Raw genomic sequence first — 21945 nt, forward strand, 5'->3', positions numbered from 1 at the left:
TCTGAAATCTGTGCTGACAGCGGATTACACGTGTCTTCCAGAGTAATGTAAAGGAGAAGCCCCTTTGGATTCTTGTTGGTGATTGGTAGGGGGCACCCCCATGGTTTATATTGCACTCACCCAGTTGTGTTTCCCAGCATCTGGGTTGCTTGTCTTGTATTCTGCAAGACCGTTTCCTGGATCGAGTTTATCCAATGAAACACCTTGTTGCTGCTTTTTTAAAAACTTTGAGGATGGATAGGTCTGAACTATTGAAAAATAAAAAGTCTTTAATAACAGGGTTAAGAGAGATAACTTGGTGAATAATAATATCCCTACCTTTATTACTACCTTTAGCAACCAATTTTACAAAATTAGAGGCATAGTCACTGGTGTTTTACCTGTTTTATTTAGTGACCCGCAATTTTCGTCAATTTTGCAGAACAGTTGTAACTTTGTGTCATGTAAGGCCCCTACCCTGGCCAGTTTTCTTTCTCCGACTCTTTTGAGATCCTGATCAATTGGGACTTCCTGGCTCACGACAAAGTGCACTTACCCTTGTGGTGCAGGCGGAGCATTAAATGTTCCTACATTAAACGCTCCACCACATTTACCAGTACAGCAACGGGTGAGAGTTTTGATATATATATATATATATATATATATATGTATGCTAATTGCAATACATGTTTTGTAGTATACTTATTGACCTGTTCAGTTTGTAATATTCAATATGTGGGCTGCACCATTCATCCTTTAAAAAGCAGAATGCAGGAACATATTGGACAAATTGTGGACAAAGAGTGGCAACAGTCTAGTTTCAAAACATTTTATACAGTGTTGCAGTGGTGATGCGTCCCAGTTACATGTGATGCCAGATGAAAAGAAGCAGAGATAGATCCACTAGGTTACTGCGTTTGGGGGTTAAATGGTTTTTTAGGTTAGGTACATGTCAGCCGAAAGGATTAAATTCTGTTTTTGACATCAGTTGTTACATTGCCTCCAGCTGAGTAAAACCCTTTGATAAAGTTTGATATGGTTAAGTTTATAGTAGGTCCTCTTTATTCTCACTGTTTAATTGCGGTTTCATTTACTGGTTTATTTATTTTATTTACAGAGGTGTATATTAGTGCTGAATGTTACTTGTTTACAAATAATAAGTTTTGTCATTTGATGTATCGTATTATGCTATAAGGAAAAGAGAGGGGGAAAAAATTGCGATGTCACTAATTGCACTTCCTTTATAAAGTTGTGATGTTTTGTATGTTACCCATGCCTATGATTAAGTTCACCTATGCACGAAACTAGTTAGGCTTTGTTCTTTTAAATGAGCGGATAAAATTGGATATTAATTGACTCCTGGTATATGAGCACAGCTATTTTTTCATGTATGGTTGCTTACCCTTTCAAGCTACGGGTTTGGGGCTTTTGCACTTGGACCACTTGTCGACAGTGGTGAGTTCCTTGCCTGGCAAGTTTTTGTTTTGACTTGATTTTAACCTATGTTTGAAGCTTGCGACTGACCTGGGGTTATAGATACACAACTATTCCTAGGTACGTTTGCTCTAGGTTAATGTATTAACTTTGGGTCGCTAGTGATTAACAGTTATAATTTAAAGTTTAGTTTATTACTTTGGGTTGTCTTTTTTCTTTTTTTGCTATCTGGGTGAAATAGAAAACAATAATGGAATTAACTTTCCCTTGAAAGTTTGTAGCAACAGGACATAAAAATAGGACTGAAAAACATAATGTTAGAATGTCTAATCAGTGTTCACCTCTTGGGCTACAACCATGATTGAATAAGAACACCTATAGTACAAATATAGCAACTGACGGATTGATACATTGAGTGGGCAACTCTGTTCCTAAATTTAAGCTTATAATTATATTACATGTGTTGAACCTTATGTGATACATCTTGTGTTAAAAATATAAAATTTGGTACATTTCAAGTACATTTAATTTTACACTGTACATCATTATTTATAACTTTTAAACATTTTCTGTTTCCTGCAAAGTATTTTGCTGGCAGACAAGAATCTCTGTTCATTATTTTGTCAAAGCATAGTCTGGCAAGGAAGTGTTCTTGCCAGCAAAAAGTATCTAATTTTATAGAGTACATAAAAATGGTTTCTCGGGTAAGAAAAGCAATGAGTTCAAGTCTTCTGCATATAATATTTATCCACTGTGACAAAATGTAAACTAAGCATATTTTCCAGCATTTGAAATACATTTGGTTTGTAAAACAAAACTTCAGTGGGAAAAAAATTTCATGGTAAAACTGCAGGGCTGTCAGAAAATTTTAATAGTGCAAAAATATAGCTCTAATATTAGTCAGCAAGGAATAGTATCATACTAACCTGCCACATAGTTTGGATACCCTGTAAATGTAACATCCATTAACTGTGGCATGCACAGAAGGAACTATGGATAATGTAAGATAATCGCATGCTGTTATATTTAATTCAGAAACACTCATTGCTGAAGGAAGCAGCAGAAAGCTAATGTCATAATGTAATATTAACAGGTCACTAGATCTTCTGCTGATATACAGACACCCGCTTTTCATTCAGTCTAACAGATGCCTATTTTATGTGTTTTCATGCATGTAGTGTAAGGTATACATCACATGGGATAATTTTTTAAAAAATATTTTCCCTGCCACATTTTTGTACTTTTATAGTACATAGTACTTTTAGACAACAAGCTTTTTCATTAACCATAATATATTAAAACCAAAGTGTGAAGAAAATTAAAAGAAATTTCTGCTCAAAAATCACAGTGCATTGGGACCAGCTCAAATTTTTGGGGAGATTACTCTTCTTAAAAATATAATCCTACCTTTTGTGTATTACCACATTTTATGTGTCTGTATATGCATACTTACATATGTTATTGCTAATAGAATAAAATGCATTGGTAATGCACATACCTGATTGACTACCATTGGAGCAGGATGCAGCAAGCATGCACAGTAGACAGTTCTTTGACTGACCTCCCATTCAAAGAGGTAGGAAGGCTCGGTATACTAAAGGGGCAGAGCTTCACGGCAGATAAGAGAAAGGACATCAGTTTAAATGTAGCGAGTGAAGTATGTCATTTTGGCTGTTTAGAGTTTTAGGGATTTTAAAATAAAAGGTTAACTTATTCTTTATTGTATAGCCTGTTTAATGGAAACACTGGATGCACAATTCCCCACTTAGCAAAAACTACAAGTTGGATGACTAAATAGGCATATGCAATTCATTTTTTTTAAGCTATGGCTTAACACCCTTACCTCATCCTTATTCTTTCTGGGGGCAGGAGAAACCCTTTTCTTACCCACATCTAATAAACTCCTTTATAGAATTTATGGAGATATAATAACTGTGCATACCATTCTGTACAAGAATAATGGGTCGAGGCTATAGACAATAGCTAGAAATTTCAATCAGAGATAGAATCATAAAATATACATCTTTTCACCAAATGTTTATAATACCCCTTAAATTCAAAAGAATTGCTAAATGACAGGACAATCATTATCCAAGGTGCGGTTCTCTACAAGCCAACCTTAATCATATGTATTGGACTTGTATACCCCCTATAAATAAATTTTAGTCTGACATAATGTGGGCCATCGATCTGGGGACAACTAGGGTTGCAGACCCAATGGTTTGTGTTTTGGGGGGTAGTGAATGTTCTAATGCCTGCCTGCCCACCTCTGTCACATTTTATGTAACATTTTGGAGATAGCTGGTAAAAGGTGTCCTCCCATTAATAAACTTTACATATAAGACCCAAGGGGTTGTGGGGAAATTCAATATGGTCTGGGGACCCAGGTATAATTTTAACAACCCCATTTAGAAACCTCATACTTGATCTGGTAATTTAGATGGTAGAGAAATAATCGTATATTGATATCAAATAGAATATAGCTGTAAATGTAGGCTCATAACTGACTGCAACTTTACTTATATTGTGATCTCTTGTTTTTTTGACAACACACCAATCCATTGTCAATGATGTTTATTTCTATTACTATAATATACTTTATTCTCTTCAGATTTCCTTGCAGCTGAACTTTGGTATCCAGCTTAAGAGCTAGATTGCATGTTTATGAGATCCAAGCAATGCTGATATATTGATATCAGCAGACTTGGTTGGTCAGAAGAAACAGCAGCTTTGATAAGACAAGGATGCACTGTGTGGATGAATATGTTAGATACTTGTTGATAAGAAGTGTTGTCTTATCATACCTTCGGTTTACTAAAATATTTAAACATTAAAAATAATGAATAAATAATAACAAATAGGAATGCTTTGCAACCAACATGGATTTTTGTAGCATAATTGTCCTTAAGTACAGAGAGCTATTGTATTACTAAAGAGGAAGCCATTAAAAAAATATGAATTGTTTACTTAAAATGGACTGCAGGAAAGCTGTCCTAATAATGGGTTTCCAAATAAAAGATCCCAAACCTGCTATCAGAATGCCCTTTGTGGCATTGTGTTAATAAACTTGATTAAACAAATGCTTAACAGACCCAAATTTATGGCAAGGCCAAAAAGGCCTGGGCCTAGGGCAGCATAAATTTGTGCATATGGAACACTGGGAACAGGACGTGCAGAAAACATCAGTGCGTCCTGTCCCTAGTGCTCCGTATGCGCTTTAAATGGATGCGCATGCGCAATCCTGAGGGTGGTGGAGGGGGGGGCGGGGCATGAGGGTGGCCCCTGGGCGCCTTCATTACAAATCCGGAGATGTGCTTAAGTTAAACAATGACTATGTTTTTAACCCAATAAATACTAGACCAGTATTTAGTGTTGGTTTCCTTTAATATATATGTGAAGCAACCTATACCTTTTCTTTGATCACCACTAACTGAGGCTCTAACACTCCATGTCCCATAACCTTTATGTTTAGGAAGCCCAGGCTAACAATCCTGAGAATGGCAGGAGATTAATAACCAATCCCTGTGTGATTCCTTTTCAACATTAATTCAATGAATACAGTATTTAATGAAAAATCTATGTTTTAGTTATTTGTAGAACTAAACAGCGCAAACAGGGAAACTAAAGTTACTGCATGTTTGGTCCTTATGAGGTAGATAAGAATCAAACCAAATCTCCCTGTTCATACTTTTTAGCTTAAGAAATATTTTATTAAACAAAGCTGTGGAATATGTTGGTGTTTTATAAAAATGTTCTAATAATAATAATCATCACAAGATAACAAAAAAATTGTTCCTTTAGTAATTAAAGCAATAGGCAATCAGTACGTTAAAACCAAGCTTTATACTGCATTTGCCACTGCTTTAAATATCGTAGTGACTCAGCTGTGACTTTCCTGCATGTAAAGGAAATTTATGATATATTTAGATTGATTTTACATATTGGCTGTTTTGTGATATATAATTTTATAGAGACCTGCAATGTGGTAAAGGTTCCCTTTATGGGGACTAGGGGGTTAGAAGTACAACAGAGTAAGCAAAGGATGAGCAAAAGGAAACAGGAAGAGAGCAGAATGGAGAAGTGAACAAAAAAGAAGAACCTTGGAGCTACTGCACCTTTAAGATAGTGGAAATTCCTGTAGCACTTTGGGCTACATTAATACTTGCAGAACACTTGCACCTAAAGTATCAAGTAAGGCATTATAAATGACACTATCCTGACTCATGTTTTTTTACAGTAAACTGCAATTTCAGCGTGTTTGAAAAATTGGACTCAGTTGCATCAGATGCAACTCTAGGGGCCACAGTTATGTTGGAAAAACTAGGATAAAAATTGCACATTATGTCCCAAATTGCACTTTACACATTTCACTTGCATAAGTAAATGATCTTTCATGTCTTAAGTGACATCTTTAGTACCCCTCCCGTGATGTGTTCTTACATGTACCTCACCCATCCATTTGATTGTTTCATGTTGCTAATTATCATTCTTGCTTACTTGCTATAATAACTTTAACAATGCTATGTAGCTACATGCCAAGCATAGTCCATCAGATATTTTTAGACTATGACCTGAATAATTAATATACATGCATACTTTATAGATATTTAAAATGTGCAATTAGCATCTGGAAGTCTTATTACTAACCACAAGGAAGAGGTTGAATTATGGTCGTGCCTCGTATGATTATATATATTGTCAGGTGCATTTACTTACAAGTTGTAGTATCCAATGAAAATTACCATGTTTTTTCCCCACAATTAAATATTTTCCCCTAAAATTCCAGTACACGCAGAGTTGCATCCACCACAATTGCATGCAGTTCAAAGAAATGTATACTATTGCATGTGCAAGTGAAAGTTGCAGCTAGATTGTGTAACTTTTGTAAAAAAAAAAAATAGAATTAGGGCCCAATTTGCTGGTCATCTCTAGTGCCTAATGATGCAATTCACTATAAAAACCCATTAGGGTGGCAGCATCTCTAGGTTTTATCTGGCATTAATAGGAAAACTTGTGCATGAGTAATCATAAGAAGCAGGACAGATGCATCTGCACTCAGAGCTAATATGTAGAAGCAGAAGGAGTGTGTTTAGCTGCAAGTACCTCAATGACTATGACTAATATGCACACAACTATGCATCCATTTTATCCCCTAACCACTTACAGCTGTGGCTGTAAATGAGACTTTATGTCTATGTAAAAGTATGTATTAGGCTAATGTCAGACCTGGCAAAAACGCTTGCCGAAAACACCCCCATATGCCTCCTACCTGTGCCTGCACCCGAATGAATGGAATACACTCAGTTGCAGGCACATGTAGCTGAAATACGCATAAAAACGCAAGACTTTGCATTCTCTTGCGTTTTTATGTGGATATCGGCTACATGTGCTTGCACCCGAGCGTATTGCATTCATTCGGGTGCAGGCACAGGTAGGAGGCGTATGGCGGTATTTTTGGCAAGCGTTTTTCATCTTGCCGAAAATATACACTATACGCCTGGTCTGACATTAGCCTTAGAGAGATAAAGAAGTAGAAAACACTAAGCAATAAATGATTTTAAATAAGCTAATAAACAATTCAGAAGACCTTCTGTGCTTTTTAATACTATTACATAGATTTATAACCCTTTATAGATGAATACTAGGCAGTTCTTCAAGTAGCAAAGCCTCCAGTTGTGTGAGAGGTTAGAATTTTAATTTTTATTCACAAAAAGTTTATAAAAGTTCTTATGCAAGAGTTACACAACTACTACACAATGAGCTAAAAAAAAAGGCCTACTGAAGTGCACAGGAATAAAAACCAGCAAAAGAACCCACTTAGCTAAGATATTCTGTACCTTGCAAGTTTAGCCACCTTTCATGGTTTCTTTTATACTTTGATAAACTGTGTAAAAGCAGAGCTTGAAATTGTACTTCTGCACAACTTTATATACTACCATTACATTTGTACCCAAAAACAGAAATATTGGTAAGCCCCCTTAATTAAACATCAAGCCTCACTGGCTAAATGTTCTGTGTCACTGGCACTAAAACCAAAAGCCCAACAAGATCAAAAGATTGGTGACGTATGGCCCATGCTATATATTAAATGTGAGAGATAGTACTTGACAGTGTATCCTATTATAGTTAACATTCCTTTAATGTCAGCTGGCTGGGTGGACCTGTATTAAACATTTTTCCTGTTTAGATCCAATGCCTAATCTGACCAGTAACAGTTTTATTTGCAACCCGACAGTTTACCACTATACAAGCAGAAATTACTGTATGATAAACCTGGAAGTCAGGGTTGCTACCTGTTCTGTTTTGACAGGACAGCCCTGTTTTCATAAGCAAATCCTGACAGGATGCCCCTTGAATGACAAGGCAATCAGACAGTCCCTGTGTCATAGCCCTGCCCCCTGACATCATAAGCCCGTACACAATACATTACTGCTCTGCCTATTTTGCAATCAACGGCCTGCGAACATTTTGCTGATTTGGCTCCATAAACATTTCCATTTAATTAATGGTGATATTTGCCTTGCTTGTTTGTGAAGCAGTACTACTACATACCTCCCAACATTTTGAAAATGGAAAGAGGCACAAAAAGTAATGCTGCGTGTAGCGCGTTTCAACACATTTCTGGGGGTTTTGGGGTCTTGTTTTATGTGTTATTACAGTTTTGTTAAAAAAGCTGAAATTGCCCTTTAAGCTGCAAGTCTCAGTTCCCCCAAGAGACCTGTTTAGCTTATTAGTTACAATTGTATCTAAGTGCATGTGTGGCTTGTTAACTTTCTGGGCTCTCTGCCAAAATGAGGGAAATGAGGGCCTTTTCTGTAAGGCTAATGCCAGACAAGGCGTAGGGCAAGGTGGTTTTCTTAGATTAATTTACATTCATTTTCAATAGCAGTTTCTGAGATATCTGCATTTTTAAACTTCTAATACCAGGCTGTTTGCTCAACTTTTTGGGGGTCATTTCTAAACACTGGGCAAATTATCACCTGGGAACTAACCCATAGCAACCATTCAGATATTAGCTTCTTCAGAAAGATTTAAACAGGATTCTTCACCCAAAAACTATTTTTGTATAGTGAAAGAGAATGTAATTCTAAGCAAACTTGCACTATACATTCATTACATATTTTCAGTGGTTTTAAAATTATATGTTAATCTTATTGATACTGAAAACTGTAACTGTCTGACTGGTGGGGACCTGACTCCTGTTACATTGTTTTAAAGGAACAGTAACACCAAAAAATAAAAATGTTTTTAAGTAATCATAATACAATGCACTGTTGCCCTGCACTGGTAAAATTTGCACATTTGCTTCAGAAACACTTTTATAGTTTATATAAAAAGCTGCTGTGCAGCCATGGGGGCAGCCATTCAAGCTGGAAAAAGGAGAAAAGGCACAGGTTACATAGCAGATAACAGATAAAACACCATTGTATTGTACAGAACTTATCTGTTATCTGCTATGTAACATGTGCCTTTTCTCTTTTAAATGGCTGCACAGCAGCTTCATTTACTAAACTATAGTAATGTTTCTAAAGCAAATACACCAGTTGCACCAGTGCAGGGCAAGAGTACATTATACTGTAGTTCCTTTTATACACTTTGATTTTTTGGTGTTACTGTTCCTTTAAGATCCAGACCCAGAGAGCAGAAAGAGATAAAAAGTGCTGCTTTCAACTGCAATTGCATTTATAAATAACCCAGATAAAGTAATTAATGTACATTGGAAAGTTGTTTACAATTATAATTTCTTTAATTACAACATATGCAAAGAAATATTTGTGGTGTAAACTAGCGGGATCCAGGACAGACACTGCCACTGGGCACTACCTTCACACATTACATTAGTTCCCTCACTAACCTGGGTCCCTTGTGGACTACCAGTGGGAAAACACAAATGTTGGGGTCACCCCTGTACTCACAACACTTCTGGGGGATTATCTCAGCCTCCTGGCTTTCCTTTCAGCTCCTTAGACCCTCAGTCTCTTGGCAGCTTTCTCAAGTCTGGGCTCCCTCTGCTTCTGGCAGTGGCAGGCAGCACCCCCAGCCCCTCTGGGAGTCCTAACACAGAGAGGTATCCTTCCTGTGCCCTGCTCTGAGAGACTGTCTCACACCTGCCTATACAATTAAATACCTTTTCCACAGGACAGCCTTCCTGTGGAAAGTAAGCTCCAATAGGTGAGCTGGACTACTGGAATGGATCGCCTGATCCGTTTGTTCCTTCCAGAACCCTATAGCTTTCAGGGCCAGACAGCACAACCTTTTAAACAGAACAAACCTTCTCGGTTTATCATCCTCTCCCTTAGAGATTACATCTCCCACTATGGAGAACTTGAAGGGAAAACTCACCTTTTCTCTCATTTGTTGGGCCATTCTACCACAGTGGGTAGAGACACCTTTATATATTTGCATAAGCTGTGTTATATTTTATAAAGTTACATGCTTTTGAAGGATGTTAGAATGTTGTAGCCTTGGAAAATATTGGGAGGAGACTGGAAAGCTTTGTCTTTGTGTGTTTCCCTTTGATCTTCTGCACTAAACGTTTAAAAAGATGCAAACAATTAAAAAATAGCTTTTGGCAGAGAGCCCAGAAATCTTAACAGTCTATACCGGCACTTTGATACAATGGGCCCGATTCACTAAAGTGCGATAAAAATGATTGCACGCTTTTTTGCGTTAAAAAAGACGCAAAAATTAGTGCGCGATTCACCATAGTATTATCGCGTTAAGTCGCCATTTTCACATGCGGTATTTTTCGTGCTAGTTTTAATGCATGCGTTAATTTCCACGCTGAAAAGAATACGATCGCATGATTCACAAACACTTAGGCGCGCTAAATATCGCATTGGTCTATGCAAAAATTAACACCTACTACAGGCAGGCGAAAAATTATAGAAAAGTACAGTAAATGAGTTTTTGCCAATAAAATATGGACTTACAGTGTTATTTATTCAAGTATGTGTCTTTTTACTCAATTTTACTTAAGTCTTGGCATGTATGGAATTTCGCTACTAATATACAGTACTATAGCGGTAAATATTTAGTCGCCAAAATATACAGTACTATAGCGGTGAATATGTTGTCGCCAAAATATACAGTACTATAGCGGTGAATATGTTGTCGCGATAATATACAGTACTATAGCGGTAAATATTTAGTTGCGATAATATACAGCGCGTTTTGTCGCGACAAATACACTACACGTTATATTTTGGCGACTATTCGCCATTTGTAATCTCGTGATAGGCGCGACTTGCGGCCATTTTGTTTCAGAGCCTGCAGTTATTCAGAGAGTGAACATACCTGGGGTATCGGAGCTACGACTGGTGGAGAGGCGCTACATCTGCCGATATCTCCTGCCCTCATCTTATGATAGGCAGCCGCTGGGGATGGTAGGGGTCCATGAGAGAAAGAGAGCAATCCTCCGCAGGCTGATGCGGAGGTTACAACACCGCTATGCCCTCCGAATGGACCTCAGGACTCTCGAGCGGATATGGTCAGATATGAAGCGCAGGAGTCCCGAATTAATAGCTGAAATAGCGGAAGGTAATTATTGTACTTTTAAAAATTCTTTCTAGTTTTGTATGCTTACTTTTTACTGCACCCAGGCAAATTATTACATAGTAACATAGTAAGTTGGGTTGAAAAAAGACATACGTCCATCACGTTCAACCATAATGCCTATGTATAACCTGCCTAACTACTAGTTAATCCAGAGGAAGGCAAAATACCCCATCTGAAGCCTCTCTAATTTGCCCCAGAGGGGAAAAAAATCCTTCCTGACTCCAAGATGGCAATCGGACCCGTCCCTGGATCAACTTGTACTAAGAGCTATCTCCCATACCCCTGTATTCCCTCACTTGCTAAGAATCCATCCAGCCCCTTCTTAAAGCTATATAATGTATCAGCCAGCACGACTGATTTGGGAGGGAATTTCATAACTTCACAGCTCTCACAGTAAAAAATCCTTACTTATTTTTACATCCCAGGTGCATGACCTTACATTTATCTTACTAATTCGTTATACGTGAGTGCCTGCTTTGACCTGTTCCTATATATATGTGTATATATGCATGTTTTTTAAAAAAAAACACAATAAAGAGGGAATGTTAAATATGTTGTGGCATTCTGAACAAAAAAAAAAACATATACACATATATACAGTATATACACATCTATTTGGCAAAACATATGCATAAATAAGTTTAAAGCAGGGGGAAGCAGCAGGGAGCGGCCCATAGTCATTTGGGGAAGGGCCACAAATGTTTTAGGGGGCCCTGGCTAACAATGTCTGTGTGTCCTTTGTATTGATGTGAGAGTTCAGAGGGGGGGGGGGCATTGGGGGCATGGGAGGAGGAGGGCCACAAAAATGTTGTTGTGAGGGGCCCTGTTATTTATGATGGTGGCCCTTTGTGTATGAATGTATATATATATATACTGTATGTATAATATATTTAAATAACATCTTGCAATACTATCTCACAGACCTTCAGCTGGATGTAGCGCCTCATCCAGAGGCCCAACCCCAGGCTGCAGAGGCTCTCCAGGCCCAACAGGCCCCCGAGGCCGCCCAACAGGCCCCCGAGCCACCCGAGGCACCTGAGGCCCACGAGGCAATTTCTGCTCCCCTGGCCGAAGACTGGGTTGAGGCAAGTCCTCCGACCAAAGAAGTGGGGACCCAAACATCACCATCCAGCTTAGACCTCACTCTTCGGACCTTGCCTCCATGAAGGCCCAGTTGGCCAGAGTGGAGCAGAAAGTAGACTAATTTATGGGCAGCAAGCCCTAAGTTTTTATTTTTTTAGATAAAAAGTTTTAAAAATTTTATTAACAAAATAAAAGTTGTTTTATTTTTGGACTTTTGAACTGAGTAATGTCTAATTATTTATCCTTCATTGATATGGTATTCTATACTTTCATGTAGTTTCCCCTACACTCTTACATTTATCAGTAACAGCATCAATATGCCATATGGTTTAAATGTTTGCAAATATTCTGCCAACAATTTAGTCTTTAGCCCATTTTGCTGAATAGTAAAACTTGCGTTAATTAGTACGTAGCGTATTTTCTGGCGAGTGTGATAACTGCCAATCCAATGTTTTGTTGCCAGAATAATTGCAATATTATATTTGTTCCCGTTTAATAAAGTGCCCATGCGTAATGTTGCAATGTTACAATTAGCGCTTGCGATAAATAGCGTGCATGCGAAAAATACCGCGCCCGCTATTTATCACGACAAAATTATCGCATGCAGTACCGCGCGTAAAATAGCGAGAGTGTGCTAATAGTGAATCGTGCGCTAAGTCGCGAAAATTTAGAAGCGAAAATTTAGTGAATCGGCCCCAATGTTTCTCACATTAAATTAAACAAGTGGGCTTTTGGCAGAGAGCCCAGAAAGTTAACAAGCCACACCCGCACTTAGATACAATTGTAACTAACAAGCTAAACAGGTCTCTTGGGGGAACTGAGACTTGCGGCTTAAAGGGCAATTTCAGCTTTTTTAGCAAAACTGTAATAACACATAAAACAAGACCCCAAAACCCCCAGAAATAAGTTCAAACTTTAAATAACCTGCCAAATTTTGTAAAATGGGAGTGGTATTTAGGTGGTGTGGTCTAAAATAGGCGTGGCCCATACACGCACCATTTCTTTTTGTCCCTCTTTCCATTTTCCAAATGCTGGGAGGTATGTTAATAATAATATTAATGATACTGTGCATATAAAAATTTGTTGCAAATGTGCAACAAGAGTGGCACTGCCTAACAATAATTGTTTTTTAAATACATTGTTCTCTATGGAATATACAGAATATATTTTAGAGTTAATTTTCTTCATTGAAAATGTTTTAATTGCATAGCATTTCATTATTATATAGAGTCAAATATTGAAGATGTTTTAAATTCCAGAAGCACAAGGCTATTTTTTGTTCAATGATGCTGTGAAATAAAAAATTTTAATTAGGAAATTGAAGTATATTAATATTAAAACAACTGTTGAACAATTCTTACCAAAATGCTATGCAATATAAATAAATTGTAATTTCCATATGAATAAGACACTTGCAAGTTACATTTATATCAGTGTGTTAGAATGAAATGTCATAGCTACTGCTATCACTATCAATAATAATTAAAGAGTTGATCTTTGGTAATCTCTGCTCATTTGACACCCACAAAAAGAAAAGCTTTATATCATTAAAAGGTTGAGCCTCCTATATTGTTTTTAGTGCCAAAAATATATTTATATTCATATATGTTTTGCTTTAAGGTTAATTCCTCATAGTAGCTTTATTATTTTGAAAAACTACTGATTTAAAGAGGACCTAGAAACAAAACATGAACTAATAAATACATACTCTTTTGTGCAGAGTAGTCATCTGTGCACCATTTACATTAACTTATCTATTGTGAGTTTTTTTTTTTTTTAATATTTACAGTTTAAGACAGTTTAAGGCTGCTAATTCCAAGTTTCCAGCCCAACAGCACTTTTTAATGGTAAGAGTGTTAGCGTGACTGTCTATGCACCTCCTGCGTGCTTCCTGAATAATCAGATAACACAAGGGTTGCTGAGAGAGCTGTTGAACCAAGAGCATGGTCTAAAACTGCTAAGTAAGTTTACTTTAAATCATTTTTTTGGGTTTAGTTCCCCTTTTACTAACAGTTTAGAATTTTAAAATGTTACCAAGTAGTTACATAATTACATACATAGTTACATAGGGTTAAAAAAAGACCAGAGTCCATCAAGTTCAGCCCATCCAAGTAAACCCAGCACACACAACCCACACCTACCAATCTATACACTCACATACATAAACTATAAATACAACCACTAGTACTAACTGTAGATATTAGTATCACAATAGCCTTGGATATTCTGATTGTTCAAGAACTCATCTAGGCCCCTCTTAAAGGCATTAACAGAATCTGCCATTACCACATCTCTAGGAAGGGCATTCCCCAACCTCACTGCCCTCACTGTGAAAAACCACCTACGCTGCTTCAAATGAAAGCTCCGTTCCTCTAATCTAAAGGGGTGGCCTCTGGTGCGTTGATTGTTTTTATGGGAAAAAAGAACATCCCCCATCTGCCTATAATCCCCTCTAATGTACTTGTACAGAGTAATCATGTCCCCTTGCAAGCGCATTTTTCCAGAGAAAACAACCCCAACCTCGACAGTCTAACCTCATAGCTTAAATCTTCCATCCCCTTTACCAGTTTAGTTGCAGTCTCTGCACTCTCTCCAGCTCATTAATATCCTTCTTAAGGACTGGAGCCCAAAACTGCACTGCACACTCAAGGTGAGGCCTTACCAGGGACCTATAAAGGGGCAAAATTATGTTCTCATCCCTTGAGTCAATGCCCTTTTTTTATACAAGACAGCACTTTATTTGCTTTAGTAGCCACAGAATGACACTGCCTGGAATTAGACAACTTGTTATCTACAAAAACCTCTAGATCCTTCTCCATTAAGGATACCCCCAACAAACTACCATTCAGTAGATAGTTTGTATTTATATTATTTCTACCAAAGTGCATAACTTTGCACTTATCAACATTGAACCTCATTTTCCAGTTTGCTGCCCAGTTTTCCAATTTTTTCTAATCGCTCTGCAAAGCGGCAGCATCCTGCATGGAACTTATAGTTTTGCACAGTTTAGTGTCATCAGCAAAAATAGAAACAGTACTGTCTATGCCCACCTCCAGGTCATTAATAAACAAGTTAAAAAGCAAAGGACCAAGGACTGACCCCTGCGGTACTCCACTAACCACACTGGTCCAATTAGAAAATGTTCCATTTACAACCACTCTTTGTAATCTATCCTTCAGCCAGTTCTCTATCCAATTACAAATATTATGTTCTAAGCCAATATTCCTCAATTTGATCATTAACCTTCTGTGAGGTACTGTATCAAACGCTTTAGTCCAATTAGATGACATCAACTGCCATTCCTGCATCGAGGTTCCTGCTCACCTCCTCATAAAAGGCGACTAAATTAGTCTGGCAAGATCTGTTACGCATAAAACCATGCTGGCACAAACTTATAGTATTGTGAACTGCAATGTATTCAAGTACCCTATCCCTTATTACCCCTTCCAAAGTTTTCCTTCTACTGATGTCAGACTAACAAGCCTATAGTTTTCAGGCTGAGAACGGGATCCCTTTTTAAATAACGGCACCACATTAGCAATTCGCCAGTCTCTCGGCACCATGCCAGACCTCAACGAATCCTGAAAAATTAAGTGAAGAGGCTTGGCAATCACAGCGCTCAGCTCATTTAATACCCTGGGATGAATCCCATCCGGTCCTGGACCTTTGTTTACCTTTACATGTTCAAGTCTCTTTTGAATTTCCTTCCAAGTGACCCATGCGTCAGTAGCTAAATTACTAGAACTGGGTATATTAAAAGGGAAGCCTTCATTAGCTAGCTCCTCAGATGTATAGACAGATGAAAAATAAGAGTTCAAAATTTCTGCTTTGCCCTGTTCTCATCAACCAACTTACCCCCCCCCCCCATGATAATAAGGTTCCCACCCCTTCTTGCTTGGATTCTTTTTACTCCTAGCTGCAATATCCCTTTCCATCTCTATTTTAGCTTGCCTGATAGCTTTTTTGCATGCTTTATTTGCTTCCTTGTACCTGAAGAAAGTTTCTGCTGTCCCAGCTAACTTGAATGCTTTAAAAGCACGTTTTTTCTTACCAACCTCAACACTAACACCTTTATTCAGCCATAAAGGTTTTGCTTTGCAATGCCTCTCCTTGCTTACAAGGGGAATATACTGTTGTGTATACCTGCAAAGCAATGTTTTAAAGATGTTCCATTTTCCTTCTGTGTCTAACCCTATGAAAAGCCTTTCCCAGTTGACACATTGCAGAGATGCCCTTATACTGGCAAAGTCTGCACGTCTAAAATTGAGCGTTTTAGTTACTCCCTTATAGAGCTGTCTCTGCAGCATTATCTCAAAGAAGACCATGTTGTGATCACTGTTCCCCAAATGCTCACCCACACAAATGTTAGAGATGAGTTCAGTATTATTAGATATTACCAGGTCCAAAATAGAGTCATTCCTAGTAGTTTCTTGAACCGCCTGAAATGAAAAGTTGCCATTTAGCATATTTACAAATCTACTAGCTTTTTCTGACTTAGCCACCCCATTACTCCAGTCAATGTCCGGATAATTAAAGTCCCCCATAATAACAACTTGACCGAGTTGTGAAGCCTCCTCCATTTGCAACAATAACTGGGTCTCATCCCCCTCATCTATACGGGGTGGTTTATAGCATACACCAATGATCATTTTCTTTGTGACCTTCAGCCCTACTGAAATTTCTACCCAAAGAAATTTGATGTTTTCATTGGTAATGTCTTTATTACATGGCTTTAAATCTGACTTTACATACAGACAAACCCCTCCACCCTTTTTAATCTCTCTGTCCCTCCTAAAAAGTGTATAACCATTTAAATTCACGGCCCAGACGAATTTTTCATCCCACCAGGTCTCAGTGATACCAATTAAATCCTAATTTTCAATACATGCAATAGCTTGCAGTTCCCCTAATTTACCCGACAAGCTTCGCTCATTAGCCAGCATGCAGCGGATATTACTACTTCTCCCTCTGATGTTTACATTAGCTAACGGAGAGTTAGAGCTAAGACAAATATTAGACTGTTTTCCTTGTAACAGAAGCTCCTTATCTGATAAACTATATGCCCCCTCACTCCTCCCCCACAACCTTTTGCTAGTCCCACTGCCCCATCTACACTAGCTTTCCTATAGAACTCTAGCTCACCCACCCCCCCTTGTCTAGTTTAGACACTCCTCCAACCTCTTAACCATTCTCTTCCCTAGCACAGCGGACCCCCTTCCATTGTGCAATCCGTCACAGCTGTATAGATTGTACCCCAAAGAAAAGTCAGGCCAGTGCTCTAGGAACCCAAACCCTTCCTTCCTACACCAAGACTTTAGCCATGCATTTAGCTCCCTAAGCTCCCGCTATCTCCCTAAACTTGCACGTGGCACCAGCAACATTTCCGAAAAAATGACATTGGAGGACCTTTCCTTAATCTTAGAGCCTAGATCCCTGAACTCACTCTTTAAAGGAACAGTAACACCAAAAAATGTATATATTTCAAAGAAATTAAACTATAATGTACTGCTGCCCTGCACTGGTAAAAGTTTTGTGTTTGCTTCAGAAACATTACTAGAGTTTATATAAACCCTGGTGTGTAGCCATGGGGGCAGCCATACAAAAGAAGAAAAGGCACAGGTTATAAAGCAGCTAACACATAAATCCTGTAGAATACAATGGTGTCTTATATGTTATCTGCTATGTAACCTGTGCCTTTTCTCCTTTTTTCCAGCTTGAATGGCTGCCCCCATGGCTACACAGCAGCTTATTTATATAAACTATAGTAGTGTTCCTGAAGCAAACACCCCAGTTTTACTAGTGCAGGGCCACAGTACATTATATTTCAATTACTTTAACACACTTTCATATTTTGGTGTTACTGTTCCTTTAAGGTCCCCCATCTACCCTTCATTTTGTCGTTAGTAGCGATATGTACCAAGACAGCCGGGTCATGCCCAGCCCCTCCCAAAGTAGTTAAAGATTAGTATTAAAATTACAAACTGTTTTAGCATTTTTAAAGCCCTAATTGAATTATTTTAACTCACAATACATGTGGGGTAGTTGCAGGTAAAAAAGGAACTGTACCTTATTTGCCCTTCTCTAATTCAGTAAAATCCCATTTGAGCACTTGAGACCAAAACTGCACAGTCTATTCTAGATACCTTACCGGCACTCTGTAAAGGGGAAGAATAACCCCCTCCTCCTGTAAATCCTGCCCCTCTTAATACAACTTAAGGCTTTGTTTGCTCTTGCAGCTGCTGCCTGGCATTGCTTTCAACAGCCAAGTTTATTATCTACAAGGACTCCAAGGTCTTTCTCCATTATGGATTTGCCAAGTGCAGTCCCATTAAGTGTATAAGTGGCTTGCATATTTTTACATTCCAGGTGCATGACCTTATACTGTATTTATCCACATTAAATCTTATCTGCAACACAGCTTGCCAGTTTTTCAAGATCCTGCTGCTAGGATGGCACATCGTAGATGTAATTGGGCTGCATAGTTTGGTGTCATCTGCAAACACTGATACATTACTTACAATACCCTTCCCTAAGCTATAAATGAACAAGTAGTGATAAGCAAATCTGTCCCTTTTCACTTTGCCAGAAAATTTGCGAAACAACAGGAAAATTCGGGAAATGGAGAAAAATCTGCAAAATGTGTTGTTGCATTGCCCGCAGTATTTTTGTTGCGCGTCTTTTTTTTCACCGATGGCGAAAGGCGGAAATTCACTGCGAATCCATGCCTGGTGAAAAAATTTGCTCATCACTATGAACAAGTCAAACAAAAGAGAACCCAGTACAGAAACCTGAGAGAACCCACTAAGGTTGTTACCATTAACAACCACCGTCTTTACCCAATCCTGTAGCCAGTTTCCTATCCATGTGCAAATGCCTTCACTTAGACCAACAGACCTTAGTTTAGAAAGCAGTTGTTTGTGAGGCATGGTAGCAAAGGCTTTGGCAAAATCCAAATAGATCACATTAACTGCACCCCCACTGTCCAGCTTCTTACTAACCCCATCATAAAAAGCAATCAAATTTTTCTGACATGAGCTGTACTTCATAAAGCCATGCTGATTACTGCTCATGATGCCATTCTCCAGAACATAATATTGAATGGGATAAAGCCTTTAAATAACTTGTCCAAGACAGACTTGCTGGCCTATACTTGCTAGGCTGAGACCATAATTCCTTTTTAAATATAGAAATTACATTAGCTTTCCTCCTATCCATAGGTACCATACTAGATGAAAGCAAGAAAAATCAGAAATAGAGGCTGGTCTTAAACCAAACTAAGCTCTCTTGTTACCCAAGGGTGTATTCCATTTGGCCCTGGTGCCTTTTTACTCATTAATTTTGAGTTAACCTTTATGTAACGTGTCTTGCTTCAACCACTGACTTAACTGAGCCAACAGTGCGGCTGTATGTAAGATCTTGGAACTCTGGCTCCTCTATTGTATAAACTGAAGAAAAGAACTGGTTTAGCACATTTTATATATTTGTTTCATATCTACTTGACCCAAATCAGATAAAATATTTATTCTTTAATGACACTTAATTATCAAAAGTCTTTTGATTAATTGTTAATGTATCCAAAACACTTGAAAATGACATTGAAACCCCAGTTGCATTCTAATACACACAACTGACAGTCTATTGCAAAATCAATAACAGCCAAAGCAAACACTAGAATGACACCAGTCAAATGTTTTGTTTGATTTTTATTCTCTCTCAGATTATCAGCTAGTGCCAATAGGCATATCAAGGGTTTACTTGTAGGAACACAAGAAACACCTTTTCCTTTGAAAATTCACTTTCGAGACTCCCTCCCTCTGCTCCGATCTGCAGAATGGTGTGTCTGCATCCAGAGACACTGCTTCCTACTGGGTGCAAACACATGGAGCAGTTATAGGTGGCATGTTTTGGTGGCAAAATCTGCTCTGTGAGTTAGTATCCAGGTCAACACAATGTCTCTGGGTGCAGACACACCATTCTGCAGATTGGAGCACAGGAGAGGTTTCTTGGTCTGCGGTTATAAGCAGGCTGAGAAACCACCCTGTGTGGCAGCAGCCTTATGGTCCAAATGAAATACTTTGTACACAGACACACAGTGCCAAGACTAGGGTTAGGTAGAATAGGCTGCTATAGTCATGTAGTTCATGTAATTTGGTTGATTGTTGATGCATGTTGCAACAAACATTCCCTGCACTCTTGCCCCATACGTCAAGATTTGCGTAATTCCATTTGCATTTCAGTGGCTCCGCAAATGCACTTGTGGTTGTAGAAGTACAACCACAAGTGCATTTGCGGAGCCACTGAAATGCAAATGGAATTATGCAAATCTTGATGCATCAGCCCAATCATCAGGCACCTCTACCCATCAACCGCAATTAAACTGGAATGCTGGATAAAAAGAATACTGCATTATGGGTAAAAAACATGACAATGAAGGTGTACTTTGCACACTGCACTTATGGTGAGTAAATTGCCCCTTGTAGCTAGTAGTGGTGGAACTAAGGATTGCAAAGCATATATTCTCTTTCTGACCTGCTGGTGGTCTGAAATTACTTAGTGTAGGTGGTATGAGAAGGCCTTGCTGCCTGAATAGATTGAATATGTGCAGCTGTTTGCTAGGCTTTCACATGAATGAGCTAGCCTGTGTCAGCTACTGCCATTTACAAGAATGCTCTCATATAAAGAATGTCATTGTGGCTGATCAAGGGCCATGGGTGAACTTGTAGTGCTTATGACAAGAAGCTACCTGCCTGCGATAAGGACCCTGGCAGACAGGGCGGTTTTATTTTCCATGGGAAATCTCCTCTCATGTGGGCAGCATGTAAAGTGTTTTTAATGCTGCAATTCCAATTATTCTGGGGGTATATATTTTCAGGCAGAAGATAAAGCACTGCATCTGTCAGGGCCCTCAAAAAGAGTGTATTCAGAGATAACAATTATGATGATGTTAATTTGTTAAATGTTTGCTGATTTGTTAAAGCCAGGTAAAGAGCACTGCTACAATGCCCCTACATTATACACAGCTAAAAACCTCATCAGTGTCAAGTATTAGACAAATGCTTTAGTGACAATATAGTCACATCATTTTTTTGGTGGTGCATGAAGTGGCAGAACAAGATGGGGTGGTACAGAGAGGGAGCACAGTAGTGTACAATTTAAATATAATAAACATATAAATTACCACTACTAGTTGGAATCCTGTAGTTTAAGCTTGGTAAATGTACCAAGGATGTAACGCAGGATAGGGGTTATTTACAATGTAGTTTTTTTAACACAGTTTGCCCTTTTTTCCCCAGCAATGCAGCACTTTATTCCAGAATTCCAACATTGGTGTGGGTGCCCACTAAGAAGCATCACAACTTGTGGCCTAAAGTGCTATTAGGAATAGTTTTTTTTTTTTATCAAATTGCCCTCAAGTTGTGTCTGCCATTCTTGTAGTGGGGATTAGGCCAATTGCAGCTAGGCTCTAGGTTGGCAGTATTTTAACAGTAATCTAGCATCTATTTGCGCAATTCATGTGTATAATAGTGGTCCAAACAAATGTTTTGTAGTTGTGCTTTTTGTTTTTGAGGATTGTTTAGTAGTTTATGTCTATGTTTTTCAATAGCATTTTTGCCAAGTATTGTCAACTACCCACAAACCATAGCACTAGGGATTAGCATCTTTTGTATTTTCATTAGCTCCACAGTAATGTTCTCATAATCAGACAGCAGACAGAGGCTGGTCACAGCACTGAATACTACATTGATTTAATCTTATGCTAAGCTGTGGGCTGTGTGATGCACAAAATCAACAATGAATTCCTTGTCTTCCTACATTTTGCAAGATATAATAGTAGCATGATCTTATTTACTAAAGTGAAATGTGATAAATTACAAACCAGAGAAATTAAAT

This window comes from Xenopus tropicalis, chromosome 6, assembly GCF_000004195.4.
Source record: "Xenopus tropicalis strain Nigerian chromosome 6, UCB_Xtro_10.0, whole genome shotgun sequence".
Lineage (NCBI taxonomy): Eukaryota > Metazoa > Chordata > Amphibia > Anura > Pipidae > Xenopus > Xenopus tropicalis.